This window comes from Vombatus ursinus, unplaced genomic scaffold (assembly GCF_900497805.2).
Source record: "Vombatus ursinus unplaced genomic scaffold, bare-nosed wombat genome assembly UNPS02014809.1, whole genome shotgun sequence".
Classification (NCBI taxonomy): Eukaryota; Metazoa; Chordata; class Mammalia; order Diprotodontia; family Vombatidae; genus Vombatus; species Vombatus ursinus.
In genome coordinates this window covers 12,966,382-12,980,420 of record NW_020954587.1, presented here as the reverse complement: position 1 = coordinate 12,980,420, position 14,039 = coordinate 12,966,382, and the positions used below count along the sequence as shown (strand labels likewise).

General features: G+C 38.2%; 1 pseudogene; it reads left to right on the top strand.

The window, feature by feature from the left end:
* Positions 1-789: 789 nt before the first annotated feature.
* On the top strand, positions 790-1,258 carry LOC114052861 (annotated as a pseudogene).
* The last annotated feature ends 12,781 nt before the right edge of the window (positions 1,259-14,039 follow it).

Here is a 14,039-nt window from a genome sequence, read left to right as displayed (position 1 = left end):
ATATGATAGCCCTTCAAATACTCAAAGGCAGTTATGTCTCTCCAGAGTCTTATCTTCCCCAACCTAAACACATTCAGCTCCTATAACCAATCCTTACATGACAGGGCCCTAGTTACCCTCCCCTCAACAATCTCCGGTTTGTCATTGTCCATGGCAATCAGAATTGAACACCATTCTCCAGATGAGGTCTGATAAAGGCAGAGTACAATGGGACTATCGCCTGTCTCTCACAGGAAGTTACACCCCACTTCTTGGAGCCCAAGTGATCTCACACTACACTGACTTATATTGAGCTTTCAGTATACTAATAGTCCCACATCTTTTTCAGAACAACTGTTTTATAATCTACACATCTTATATTTGTGAAATTGATTTCTTTTTTTTGTATCTAAGCAATTGCATTTATCCCTATAGCATTTCATCTTATTAGATTCAGCCTAGTGCTCTGTCATCCACTATGTATACTATTGCTCCAAGCTAGGTGCCATCTGCAAATGTGATGAGAATGCCACTGTGCCTTTATCCAAGTCATTGCTAAAAATATTAAACATCACAGGGGTAAGCTCAGATCCCTACGGCCCTCCACTGAAGACCTTGTGCAATACTGATCATTGACAATCTCTTTGAGTGCAGCCATCCAGTCAGTTCCAAATCCATTTATTGTATTATCATCTGATCTGTATCTCTCTCTCTTCTCCATGACAATATTATGAGATACTTTATGAAAAGCTTTGACTTTCTTTCTGGTGGACGGCAGCCATCAATCAGGCAGGCTAGGCGTGAGGCAGGATGGGGGCCTACAAATACATCCAGGAGCTATGGAGGAAGAAGCAATAAGATGTCATGCAGTTCCTCCTGCGCGTGAACTGCTGGCAGTACCTACAGCTGTCCGCCCTGCACCGAGCCCCGCGGCCCCCCAGACCCGATAAAGCTCACAGACTGGGGTACGAGGCCATGCAAGGTTATGTCATCTACCGTATTCGTGTTTGAAGAGGTGGACAAAAGCTTCCAGTTCTCAAGAGTGCAACCTATGGTAAAGCTGCGCATCATGGTGTCAATCAGCTGAAGTTTGCCAGGAGCCTTCAGGCTGTAGCAGAAGAACATGCTGGCCACCACTGTGAGGCCCTAAGAGTCTTAAACTCCTACTGGGTGGGTTAAGATTCAACCTACAAATTCTTTGAGGTTATTCTTATTGACCCATTCCATAAAGCTATCAGACGAAACCCCGACACTCAAAGGATCACCAAGCCAGTGCACAAACAGAGAGATGCGCAAGTTTACCTCAGCTGGCCGGAAGAGCAGGTAGGGGTCTTGGAAAGGGTCACAAATTCCACCATACTATTGGAGGCTCTCACCATGCTGCTTGGAGAAGACACAATGCTCTCCAACTACATCGATACTGCTAATTGGTGCACATTAATTTGTAAACTTCAATGTTTAATAAACAACATTTATGATGAAAAAAAAGAAAAGCTTTGCTAAAATTTAGGCAAACTATATCTACTTATTATTTATTTCTCCTGATAGTTACCCCTTAATGGGGAAGTAGTATGTCAATCTATAAATCTAAGGCTTGACTCCTTTCTTATCAGATACCATTTCCATAATGAACAGAAATAATAAATAGCAGATAAACCCATTTATCCAAACAGAAATCAGAGGAAGCATTCATAGCAGAATATATCCCAGGCAAGGGTAGGAGCTTTCCCACTGGGAATGTGATAACTCAGCTCAGACTAGGGAGAGTCTCAGGGACCTGAAGAGTCTGGAATGGCATGACCTCTTTTTTAAAGCTGAGAGACTGAAGACCAGAATCTCTCTTCTCAAAAGCTCTCACCAACTCCACCCTTCATGCAGGTATGAAGCACTGAGTAATCAATCTCCAACAACAAGGAAAGTCCCGTATAAAAAGACTTTGAAGTTCAGGTTACATTTTTCATGATCATCTGTGGTTGACCCTGTGTTAACATGTCCTATTGTTTGAGACATGAAGGTGTGAGAAACACACCAGAATGACCTTTTCTATTTCAGGATTGGGATCCCAATCTCCCAGCTCACTGTTAGAGAGTTTTCATACTAATTAGGGCATAATCACAAATCATTCCTACATTTCTTATTTACTTCTTTTTTTTTAAACTTCTAAGGACAGAATTAATATGAACTTTGGGCCTTTTAAAATCTGCCTCATCAGACACAAGCTTAATGTGGAGATGCCTAGAGTTACATTGACAAAAAGATCGCAAAAGTAATTCTAGCAAAAAGACTACAATAATATAGCCAAAAAACTATTGATTATAGAATCAAGTTATCTCTCTACAATATGTGGAGGGAGAATTATCCAAGGACCCTGCTTCACATAGGCTAGGCTAGTTTTTGGTATTGAAATTGTCCTGAAGCCCTAATTGGCTCAGCCATTTTCATGGCTTCCTGTTGCCCTATGGACAAAGGCGAAGTTATGGATAATCACTTGGCTCCTTCCTCAGGCTTCTGACCTGAAGACCAGTAGCATTATCAACACCAAACACAGGAAAGTTGTTCTTTGCTGAATCAATGTCAGATCCTCATTGAATCTTCCTCCCTTGCTATGGCTAAATAAACCAAGTATTTCATTTTGTTCCTAACTTGAACCTAAACTATCAGATTGGCCTGAGTCAACAGGAAAACAATCTAATTGTTGTTGTTCAGTCATTTCAGTTCTGTCTGACTGTTCGTGACCCTATTTGGGGTTTTCTTGGCAAAGATACTAGAATGGTTTGCCATTTCCTTCTCCAGTTCATTTTATGGAAGAGGAAAATGGGGCAAATAGGGTTAAATGACTTGCCCAAGGTTACACAGCTAGTAAGTGGCTGAGGCCAAATTTGAACTCAGGAAGATCAATCTTGCTGACTCCAGGCCAGGCACTCTATCCACCCTGCCACCTAGCTCCCCTAATATAATTAATCATAGTAAAAACAAAAACACCCCAAACCAAAGATTATACTAACTGCAGAAAAAGACTTGACAAAGTAAAAAGCACTCATTTATTAGAAAAGCCTAAATAAATATCTCAATAAAAATTCAATGTCTATAGATATTTTAAAATAAAATGTTAATATTTCCTATGTTTTAACATAATTCAAAAAAGTTGTTTAAAAATATTGTCAAAATCTGCCATAATAACTCTATAACTTAGTTGTAAGAAATGACTGGCAGTCTACATTTTGTCAATTCTCTAAATGGCAGAATATTGTTAATGAATATGATTATAGATTATAGATGATTTGCATGATCCTTAATAAATAATCAATCAAGGTTTTTACCTTAAACTCCTACTTTATTTAAAGAATAATAGCCCTATGGTCTTAGAGTGCTCAAGTCAAAGAGCGTTCAGGACCTTAGAGATCCCCTAGACTAGGACAAGATTTGTTTTGTGAAGTTTGGATTCATTCAAAGGACCACACTTGAGGATGTAGAGGGTCACATGTGGTCTCGAGGTCACAGGTTCCCTAGCTTACCCTTGACCCACCCCTTTATTTACAAAGGGAGAAAATGAGACCTAGTGAGGTGAATTGACTTGACTTTTCACACAAATGGTCAGAGGGTGAAAACCAAGGTTTCCTGACTTCTAGGCTAGGGTACTTGCCAGTAGACTATATTGTTTCGCTCTTTGCCTCTAATTCCATCCTTTGAATGGACTGATTGATTACAACTGCATGATAGCTGTTAAAAACAAAACACCACAACTATTATGGCTTATGGAAGTCTGATTCGAAAATGTTTCATCTAAACTGCCATGGTCTTTGACACCTAAACTCAAAAAGAGATCATATTGTCACTTACCCAAGGGCCAACCAGCAAATCTCAAATGAGACTTTTTTTGAGATTTCCTTTTGTAATTAGCATTGTAATAGACAAATGCATGTTACCAAATAATATACATTAACTACAATGAATAACAAAGAAGGGTTACCATAGAGAGCTAGAAAAAAAAATATCATTGAGAACCGAAAAAAAAAAAATTCCACTATTCAAAAATGAACCCGAGTCATGAAACACAAAAGAGATGACTAAAAGGGATATTATAATTTACTTCCTTGTGTAGAAATGGGAAATACTTGTAGAAAACCCTCTATGGAATATTGTTGTTATTGTTCAATTGTATCTGACTCAGTGACCCCATTTGGAGTTTTCTTGGCAAAGATACTGGAGCAGTTTGCCATTTCCTTTTCCAGCTCATTTTACAAATGCGGAAACTGAGGTAACTTGCCCAGAGTCACATCTGTCTGAGGTCAGATTTGAACATAGGAAGATGGGTTTTCCTGATTCCAGGTCTAATACTCTATCCACTGTGCCACTTAACTGCCCTTATGAAACAGATAAACAATTTTATATGACTAAGTTGGGAGGAAAGGGAGAAAAAAAGGACCATTTATGTATTTTAATTTAGGGGTTTAGTTGTTAGGGCAGAGGGATAATCTAATCTCTACTGTTGTGGTCAGATTATAGGAAGAAAGAGGAGACACATAGCATCTATTTTAATGTGAAAGTTTTAGTTGCCAAAGGAGATCTTTAGAAGAATATTCGAATGGTCAGATGCTGCCTCTTGCGGTTCAATTAAGAAAATGGAAATAGAAGTCTTACTGAAAACTAGCTGTCAACTGGAGCAAGTACATTATAATTAAAACGTATATACAAAAGTCAAATCAGATGAGCATGTGTTGGGGAACAACTTAATAAATAAATAGGAAGAGAAAGTTTCCTCTATAGGAATAGGAAGACTTGTTTTCTGAGCAAGCATAAGAGAAAGCTATCTGGCCTTCAAGATCTTTCAGTATAGTTTTTCCCATTTCTAAAACTTACCAGATCCCTGTATGGTAGAATTCTTTTCCCTCAGATTCACCCTCTCTAATATTTGCCTTCTTTTTATAATGTCACACTCTACCCTACCACTAAGATTAATGTAAAGCTATTGTTTTCTTCTCAGTTTCTAAGTTGTGAGGAGCTCTCTAAATCTAGAATTCTGAAATCATCCCATACCCAGAAAAGAGGAGTCTCCTTCTGAACCTAGCCAACCCCAGCTCACTTAAAAGACTGAACAGTTACTAGCAGGTGAAGCAACAGTTTCATTTAAGCCTTTTCTAGATGACAAATATACTATCTGATGAATTACATTTTTCTAGAATTTGATAATGAAAATCAGCTACTAGATTATTCACTCCAGAGTACTTCCAAGAATCTAATCTCTGCTTTGCATGTATTTGAATATCCCCTTATCTTCTATTCTTCTCATCCATATCCAGAAATCACCATTGTATCCCATTGTAAAGCAAGGTACCTTGCTTTCAGGTAGAATTACTTTATGACTTAGTCATTCTCTTGCCATAATTAATTCAACAATGCATCACTGCGGAAACTGAGGCCAGAGAGTTTAAGTTATTTAACACAGCTAGAACACAGACCTTTAGATATGTAAGGGGCCTTAGAGATACCTAGTCTAACCTCTCATTTTTCCCACTTGTGTATGGAGTGATTCTTCTAATGCTATCAGCTCAAGCTTCCATTATTGCACATTCCTCCTACTATCATTGCCAGAGTTGGACAAACCTAAGAGAAAGATAAACAAATGGGAAAATACAGTACTGAACAAACTGTTGGACAGCGTAGAACTAAAAGATTTATAGTGCTTTCTTTCTTTTTTTTTTTTTTGGCTAGGCAATGGGGTTAAGTGACTTGCCCAGGGTCACACAGCTAGTAAGTGTTATGTGTCTGAGGCTGGATTTGAACTCAGGCCCTCCTGAATCCAGGGCTGATGCTCTATTCACTGCGCCACCTAGCTGCCCCTATAGTGCTTTCTGAATGGACACTATGAAGAATATACATATTTATCAGCACATGACTTTTACGAAAAATAGACCATGTATTAGAGCACAGAAAAATTGCAAATAAATATAAAAAAGCAGAAATACTAAACACATCATTTACAGACCGTAATGTAATAAAACTAGTAAACAATTAATGGAGCACAAGCAAAAGTCACAGAACTAAATAAAGACAATAATGAAATTCTAAATAATGGCTGCCAAAGAACAAATATAATCAATAATTATATGAAATACAATAAAAATCATGAGAAAATGATAAAATAGTTGGGGAAAAGAGCTAAAACAGTTCTCAAAGAAAACCTTGTACCTCTAAAAATGCATTAGTAAAATTTTAAAAAGGAGAATTTATGAATTAAATATGTAAGTGACAATTAGAAAATAAACAAATTCAAAATGATCACAAGACAAGAAATTTTGAAAATCAGAGGAAAGATACTTATATTGTAACCAAAAAGACTATGGAACTGATAAACCAAACTAAAAGCTGGTTCTTTGAAAAAACTCATAAAATTGTTTAGCTTCACTGGTTAAAGTGTATAAAATCAAATTAGCAACAAAAAAGGCAAAATAATAAAAATTCAGAATAAATAAAAAGATTATCAGAACCCATTCATTACACATGGTTATATGCCAATAAAACTGAGAACTCTAAAGAAAGAGAATGATCCATAAAAAATATAATGCAACCAAACAGAGATTTTTGATACTACAAAATACTCCAATAATACTCTCAAAAAAGGAAATTGAACTAGCTACAAAGGAAATACCAAAGGTGTGTGTGTGTGTGTGTGTGTGAAACACCTCCTTATCCAAATGGATATATGGGATAATTTTATTAAATAAAACAATGCCTATCATACAAAAATTATTCTCAAAAATTGAGAATGTACTCTATTAAACTTTTAAAATGAGTCATAACTTTTTAAGAATATTTTTTCTAATTGCATGTAAAACAATTTTTAATATTCTCTTTTTAAAACTATGAGCTCCAAATTTTCTCCCTCCTTCCATCCTTTTCCCCCTCATTGAGAAAGCAAGCCATTTGATATAGGTTATATACATGGGTAGTCATGCAAATTATATTCCCATGTTTATCATGTTGTTACAGAAAACATGACCAAAAAAATAAAATAAATAAAATAAAAAAGCATGTTTCAATCTGCATTCAGACTCCATTAGTTCTTTCTCTGGAGGTGGATAATATTTTGCATTATGAGTTCTTTGGAATTGTCTTGGATCATTGTATCGCTGCAAATAGCTAAGTCATTCACAGTTGATCACCTTACATTATTGTTATTACTGTGTACAATGTTCTCCTGGTTCTGCTTACTTCACTTTGCATGAGTTCATGTAAGTTTTTCTATTTGAAGTTTTTTTTTGAAAGCATCCTGCTCATCATTTCTTATAGTACAATAGTATTATATCACGATCATATGCCACAACTTGTTTAGCCATTCCCCAATTGATGAGTATCTCCTCATGACGTGGCTGCTGCAGTGGTGAGCATGAGACCAGCTCAATACTCTTAACCTGGAGGCGCATTGATGAAGTGGGAGACAGCAAGAGGGCAGAAGCTCTGTTTATTAAGTGCTAGTAGCTTTCTTTTATTTCCCTAGTAATACATGATCAAAGCATGATCTCCACATGATAGCCAATCACCAAGTCTTCTGGACACCTGCAGCCCTTGTGTCAGGGGTATGAGTAGGACTTTTCTCCCAATGAGAGGAGAGCCGAGCCAACCGTGGGAGCTGTGTGTCCTTGTTTTTGCCACGCAACAGATTGTGACCCTCAGCTTCTGCCAAGAGAAGCTAGAACTCCCAAGGGAAAATTCTCCCAACATCCTCAATTTCCAATTCTTTGCCTCTACAAAAAGAGATGCTATAAATTTTTGTACACATATGTCCTTTTTCTTTTTCTTTTTTTAAATCTCTTTGGGATACAGACCAAGTAGTGGTATTGCTAGGTCAAAGGGTAAGCACAGGTTTATAGCCCTTTGGGTATAATTCCAAGTTGCTCCCCAGAATGGTTGGATCAGTTCAAAACAGTACCTCAGAGTCTCAATTTTCCCACATCCCTTCCGACAAAAATGAGACATATCTAATCAATACCCAGACCACAGAAAGATAAAGCAATAGAAGAGAACTTTATACCAATACTGTTGATAAATAGTGATTAAAGAATTTTAAACAGAATCATGGCAAAAAGACTACAGCAATTTATCCCAAAAAATCATTTAATATGATCAAATTGCATTTATACCAAGGATGCAAAGATGGTTCACAATTAGGAATTATTGATATAATTAATCATATTAAAAACAAAAAAAATCCTAGATCACATGATTGTCTCAATAGAGGTAGAAAAGGCCTTTGAAAAGTATAATACTTATTTATATTAAAAACCCCACAAACGATAGGTATAGAGTGATTCTTTTTTTTAAAATAAGTATCTAAAACAAAAAGCTAGGATTATATATGACGAAGAAACTTTACAAGCTTTCCCAATAAATACAAGGGCAAAATAAGGATGTTCCCTTTCCCATTACTGTTTAATTTAGTTCCAGAAATGCTAGCAACAGCAATAAAACAAAAGAAAGGAATAACGATAGGCAAAGTGGAGACAAAAGTATCCTTTTTTACTGATAGCATGATGGTTTACTTAGAAAATATTAGAGATTGTGCAAAAAATCCCTCCTAATACCCACAACTAATTGAAACAATAACTTTACTAAAATTGCTGGCCATGGGACTTCCCTTTCTATTATTAAGGCCATCCCATATAACAAAGAATATTTTTAAAGGCAAAAATGGGGGGGGGGAATGATCAGCAAAGCTTCTCAATTCATCAAAACAAAATCTGAAAATATATACAATGTTCCACACCTTTAGTTGAAAAGTGAAGTAAGCAGAATCAGGAAAACAATATAGACAATGGTTACTACAACATAAATCAAAAAAAAAACCCAAAGCAATTGAAATAGAATGTTGAAAAATTATAATGATCAAGCTTGGCCCCAAAGAAGAGATACGAGAAGGTAGCTCCCCCACTTCTTTGCAGAGGTAGGGGTCTATAAGTGTGGAACAGTACATATAAAGTCAGGATTTTTTTGATATGTTGGTTAGTTTTCCTGAACTTTTCCCTGTCGTTTAAATTTTCTGTCATAAATGATTACGGGAGGGGAGAGAGGAGGAGTGGGAAGGAACACATCTGAGAAACATAAATGATATAGAAACAAAAGATAAAAATAAAAAATTATTTTTAAAAAACTGAAATACATTATTATGGCTAAGCAGTAAGTTATGTGAATTCATTCACCGAGTATCAGGCTGACTGTATTCTAGGGGTCATGGAAAGGGTTGATGTTTTATCCTCAACCAACTTATCAATGACAATTGAGTGTCTCCTTTGGTCCCAACACTAACACTGAACTAAGAAAGTTGATGGTATTTGATTTGCCTCCAACAGTCTCCTTCTCTCTCCTCCCTCCATTCTCCATCTTCTGTTGTCTGGTTGAGTGAAATTCAACCTTAGACATGTTGAGGACAATTCCATGTCTATTTTGGGGATAGGCAAGGGAATGAAGGAAGGGTCAGTGGAGGAAGTCTGAGCCAGCAGGGTATTTGTGGCTTGAAACTTTCTGTCACCTTAATTTGAAATCAATGACTCTGAGGACTTCAAATTACATTAGGCTCCAGCTGTCACTGATTTGATTAGCAATGTTATATCTGCCATTTCTGTTTAGATAGTTGTGGTACTCAGCAGCCTGTGACAAACCATTTGTGCCCTTGAGGCAATGTCACTTTTCCTCTTCCCCCTCCATTAAGTTGCACCCCTAGACTTCTGTGCCTTCTGTCAGCCATTCACTTCAGTCTCCCGAGCTCTTTTCCCACTACAGACACTGGCAGGGAGGTGGAGGTAGGGATGGGGCAGAGTGTTGGGGGTGGGGTGGTAAACAATCCTTCCCATGCCCCTTCTAACCCAGCAATCTAGGGAATGGTATTTAGGGCAAGAAAAGACTACTCTTCCTTTATAATAATTCTTCATAATCTTGTTGTAAAGGTTTACAAAATTCTTTCTATGCAACAACATTATGAGGTTTTTTTATTTTTATTTTTTTCTAAATCTGTGATTTTATCAGCAAGGGAAACTCTTGGGAGTTTGTGACCATAACTTTTCACCAATGCAGATCAGCAATTACTCTGCAATTTAAAATCATCTAAGTTGGGGCACTGAGAAGCAAACTTGTTTTGTCTATGCTCACCTAACATAGACAGGACCTGAAACTGGGTCTTTCTGACACCAAGCACCCTTTCTTTAAGGAATATTACTGCTTTTGGATTCTGTGCAGGAAGCCTGTGGGGAAAAGAATGGGAAAAAGAGGGGACGAGCCAAATATAGGGAAGGAAATTGTGCTGGTACCTTGAAGGGGTTTCAACTGGTGAAGTTAAGTCAAGTTAAGTCTGTAAGCATTTATTAAGCATCTCCTATGTGCCAAGTAGTATGCAAGGTCCTGGGGATACAAAGAAAGGCAAACATGATCCCTGAACTCAAGGAGCTCATAGTTTAATGGGGTATGTGCAAACAAGATAGAGACCGGATAAATTGGAGATAATCCCAGAGGGAAAACACTAGAATTAAAGATTAGAAACCTCTTCTTGGAGAAGATAGGATTTTAGCTGAAACTTGAAGGAAGCCAGAGAAGCCAGGAGGCAGAGATGAGGAGAGAAAGCATTCCAGATACGGGGGCACAGTCAGTGAAAATACCATCTTGATTTGGAGTGTCTTGCCTGACAGACAGCTAGAAGGCCAATGTTGCTGGATTGAAGTGTGTATGGAGGGTAGGAATGTGTAAGAAGACTGGAAATGTAAGAAGAGGCAAGGTTCTGAAGGGCTTTAAAATCCAAACATAGGATGTAGTTTTCATCCTGGAGGTAATAGGGAGCCAGTGGAGTTTATTGAATGAGAGGAAAATGGAGTGGGTGGGAAGACCTGGGCTTTAGGTAGGTTAACTAGATAGCTGACTGGACTGGAATGGGGAGAGGCTTAAGGTAGGGAAGCCAATGAGAATGCTATTGTAATAGTCCAGGTATAGAAATGAGAGCCTACACCAGAGTGGTGGCAGTGTCAGAGAAGAATACATAAAAGAGATATTGCAAAGGTAGAATTGTTAGAATCGACAGGACTTGACATTAGATTGGATATGGAAGGTGAGAGAGAGTGAGAAGTCAAGGATGACATGTAAGTTGCCAGACTGGGTGATTGGGAGAATAGTCGTATCCTTAACAGTAATATAAAATTGGGAAGAGGAGAGAGTTTGGAGGGAAGATAATGAGTTCGGTTTTGGACATGTTGAATGTAAGATGCTAATAAGACATCTAGTTTGAGATGTCCAGTAGGCAGCTGGAAATGCAAGACTGGAAGTCAGGAATGGGGTTAGGGCTGGATAAATAAATTTAGAATCATATGTATAGAGATGATAATTGAATCCATGGGAACTGATGAGATAAAAAAGTAGAATAATGTAGAAAGAGAAGAGAAGAGGGCCCAGGATAGAGCCTTGTGCAACATTCAAGGTTAGCAGGAGTGATAAACATCCAACGAAGGAGACTGAGAAGGAGTGGTCAAACAGGAAGGAGAATCAGCAAACTGATAGATTCATGGTGGAGCAAATTAGTGAAAGATGGAGGAAAATGGTACAAGACTAAAGGGAGTATTAGTATAGTTGTGGCTATTGAGTTTTTTGAGAAGAAAGAAAGGAATTTAAGTGAGGTTGTTGAGTTATTAAAAGAAGTGACAATTGGTTATAAAATTTTTAACCAGAGATTAAACACCTATTACGAGTTCAACAAAACCAGGCTGTAAATCTCAACAATTTTGGAAAGTAGGGGAAATTGTGCAGTGGCTTGCATCAAGTGTGTGATATTTGTATTTCTGCCATAGCCAAGTAACTGTCATCTGTGCTCCAAATGTAGGCTGATCTTCCTGGAGGAGAAAGTGACGGGACTTGAAGAATGCCTTCCCACACTCCAGTTGTAAGGGAGAATGTTTCCCAAAGGAAACAGAAAAGAGACTTCAATAGGCGAAAAAAAAAGGGAGGGAGGTAGATCTGAGTTAGAAGAGGGGAGACTTGACCTTTGTCAGAATATTAGACAGTGAAAGAACGTAACAGAGTCCTAGGCAATAAACTGAAGACCATATTGGTATAGGTTGTGTTCTCCTTACTGTTGCTCCTTGAAGAAAAGATGGGGAAGGAAAAAAAATAATTTGGAAAGTGAATAGCTGGTTAAGATGATGTTATTTGACAGTGGGATTTGTATGTCTGGATGATGGCTTATCACATAGGGATGCCAGAATCCTGGCCAGAGATGGAGTATGGCTGCCAAATGTTGGTAAGAATGCATTTATCACATGTTGCAAATATAATCTGAGGGACTTTAAATTAGAAAAAAGAAGGGGGGAGGGAAACAGTTTCTTATGTATAGCTCCAAAGTTATAAAGATTAGCTGCAGAGAAGGAAGAAGAATAGCAACTAAGACACTCAGAAATTCACAGAAGATCAAATCCAAAAGATACAGTTGGAAAACCCATGGCCTCATAGATCTACATACAAATGCCCAGAGTTTGGGCAATAAGCGAGAGGAAGTGAGGTCCTAATGACAAGATTTGGATGTATAACACTCATGACTGGACAATGGCTCTGGCTTACTATACCTTATTCAAAAGAAACAGAGTAGGTAAAAGAGGAGGTTGTGTAGCATTGTATATTAAGAAGGGATATTCATGTAACGAAATCCATGAACCAGACACTAGGAAGCATAATAGAGAGTATTTGAGCGAAGGTCAAATTGTTCAATCATTTCAGTTGTGTCTGACTCTTGGTGACCCCATTTGGAGTTTTCTTGGCAAAGATATTGGAGTGGTTTGCCATTTCCTTCTCCAGCTCATTTTACAGATGAGGAAACTGAGGCAAACAGAGTGAGTTGCCCAGGGTCATGTGGCTGGTAAGTGTCTGAGTTGAGATTTAGACTCAAGTCTTCCTGACCCCAGGCCTGGAACTCTATCCACTGCCCCACTGCCCATGAAGATCAAAGGACAGAGAAATAGAAGTGAGGTTGTCACTGGAATAAAGTACAGACCATTGTGGCAGAAAGGAGAAATAGAGGAATCTGGGAAACAGATCACAAGCCTGGCACAGAAGCATGATATAGTAGTGATGAAGGAAGTCAATTATCCAATCATCTTTACTCTTCGGCCATCTTCTCAATAACTATCTTGCTGCTCTGGAGAAACTTCTGCCTTGGGACCCTGGTGTCCTGATTCATGGCTGCCTCTCCAAGACCATTACTTCAGAAAAATCCAACCACCGTACTTCACTTCACTGCCTACATTTTGGCTAAGTCCTACTTACCAACTGGTTTGCTGCCACTTCTCCATTTTCTTCTCTCTCCCTCCATTTCCTGTTCCCCCTTTATACACCCCTCCCCCCAACTATGGTACTATGAATCATAATGGAAACACTCTTCCACTGTTCCTGGATGGAGTATGTTAATCTATTTCCCTGTTGCTCCATGTACCATCCCTGTAACTCTCTGTACTAAAGGGCCCCTCCATAGCTATCACTTCCAATTTGTGTCTTGTTTCCCTTGTTAGAATATGAGCTCCTTGAGGGCAGAGATAATCTTGACTTTTGTACTTATATCCCCAGTTCTTAGCAAAGTGCTTGAGTCATTTTTCACTCATTCATCCATTCATCTCCTATCTCTCTCTCTCTCTCTCTCTCTCTCTCTCTCTCTCTCTCTCTCTCTCTCTCTCCCAAAAGTACAGCACCCAAAAAATTCTTTACTTGTTCTAATGATCACTTCATCCTCCAAAAGGTGAAGGAGCCAACAGGGAAAGTTCTATTCAGGATAAGATTATCACTAACAGGGAAGAAGAACTAGTGATTGGAGGGGGAACTGATGAAAACTCTGGGGGAAGTGACTCCATTCTGGATTTTGTGATAGAGAAGGTGTGGTCATCCAGGCATAGTCTGACCTGCAGTCTAGACTTCAGGGAAGCAGATTTCAAAAGGTTCAAAGAAAAGATAGGTAGGATCTTATGGAGTAAAATCTTTCAGGAGGATTTAGTTCAGAAGGGGTGGGAGATATCAATGAAATTCTGAAGACACGAAGAGTTCCT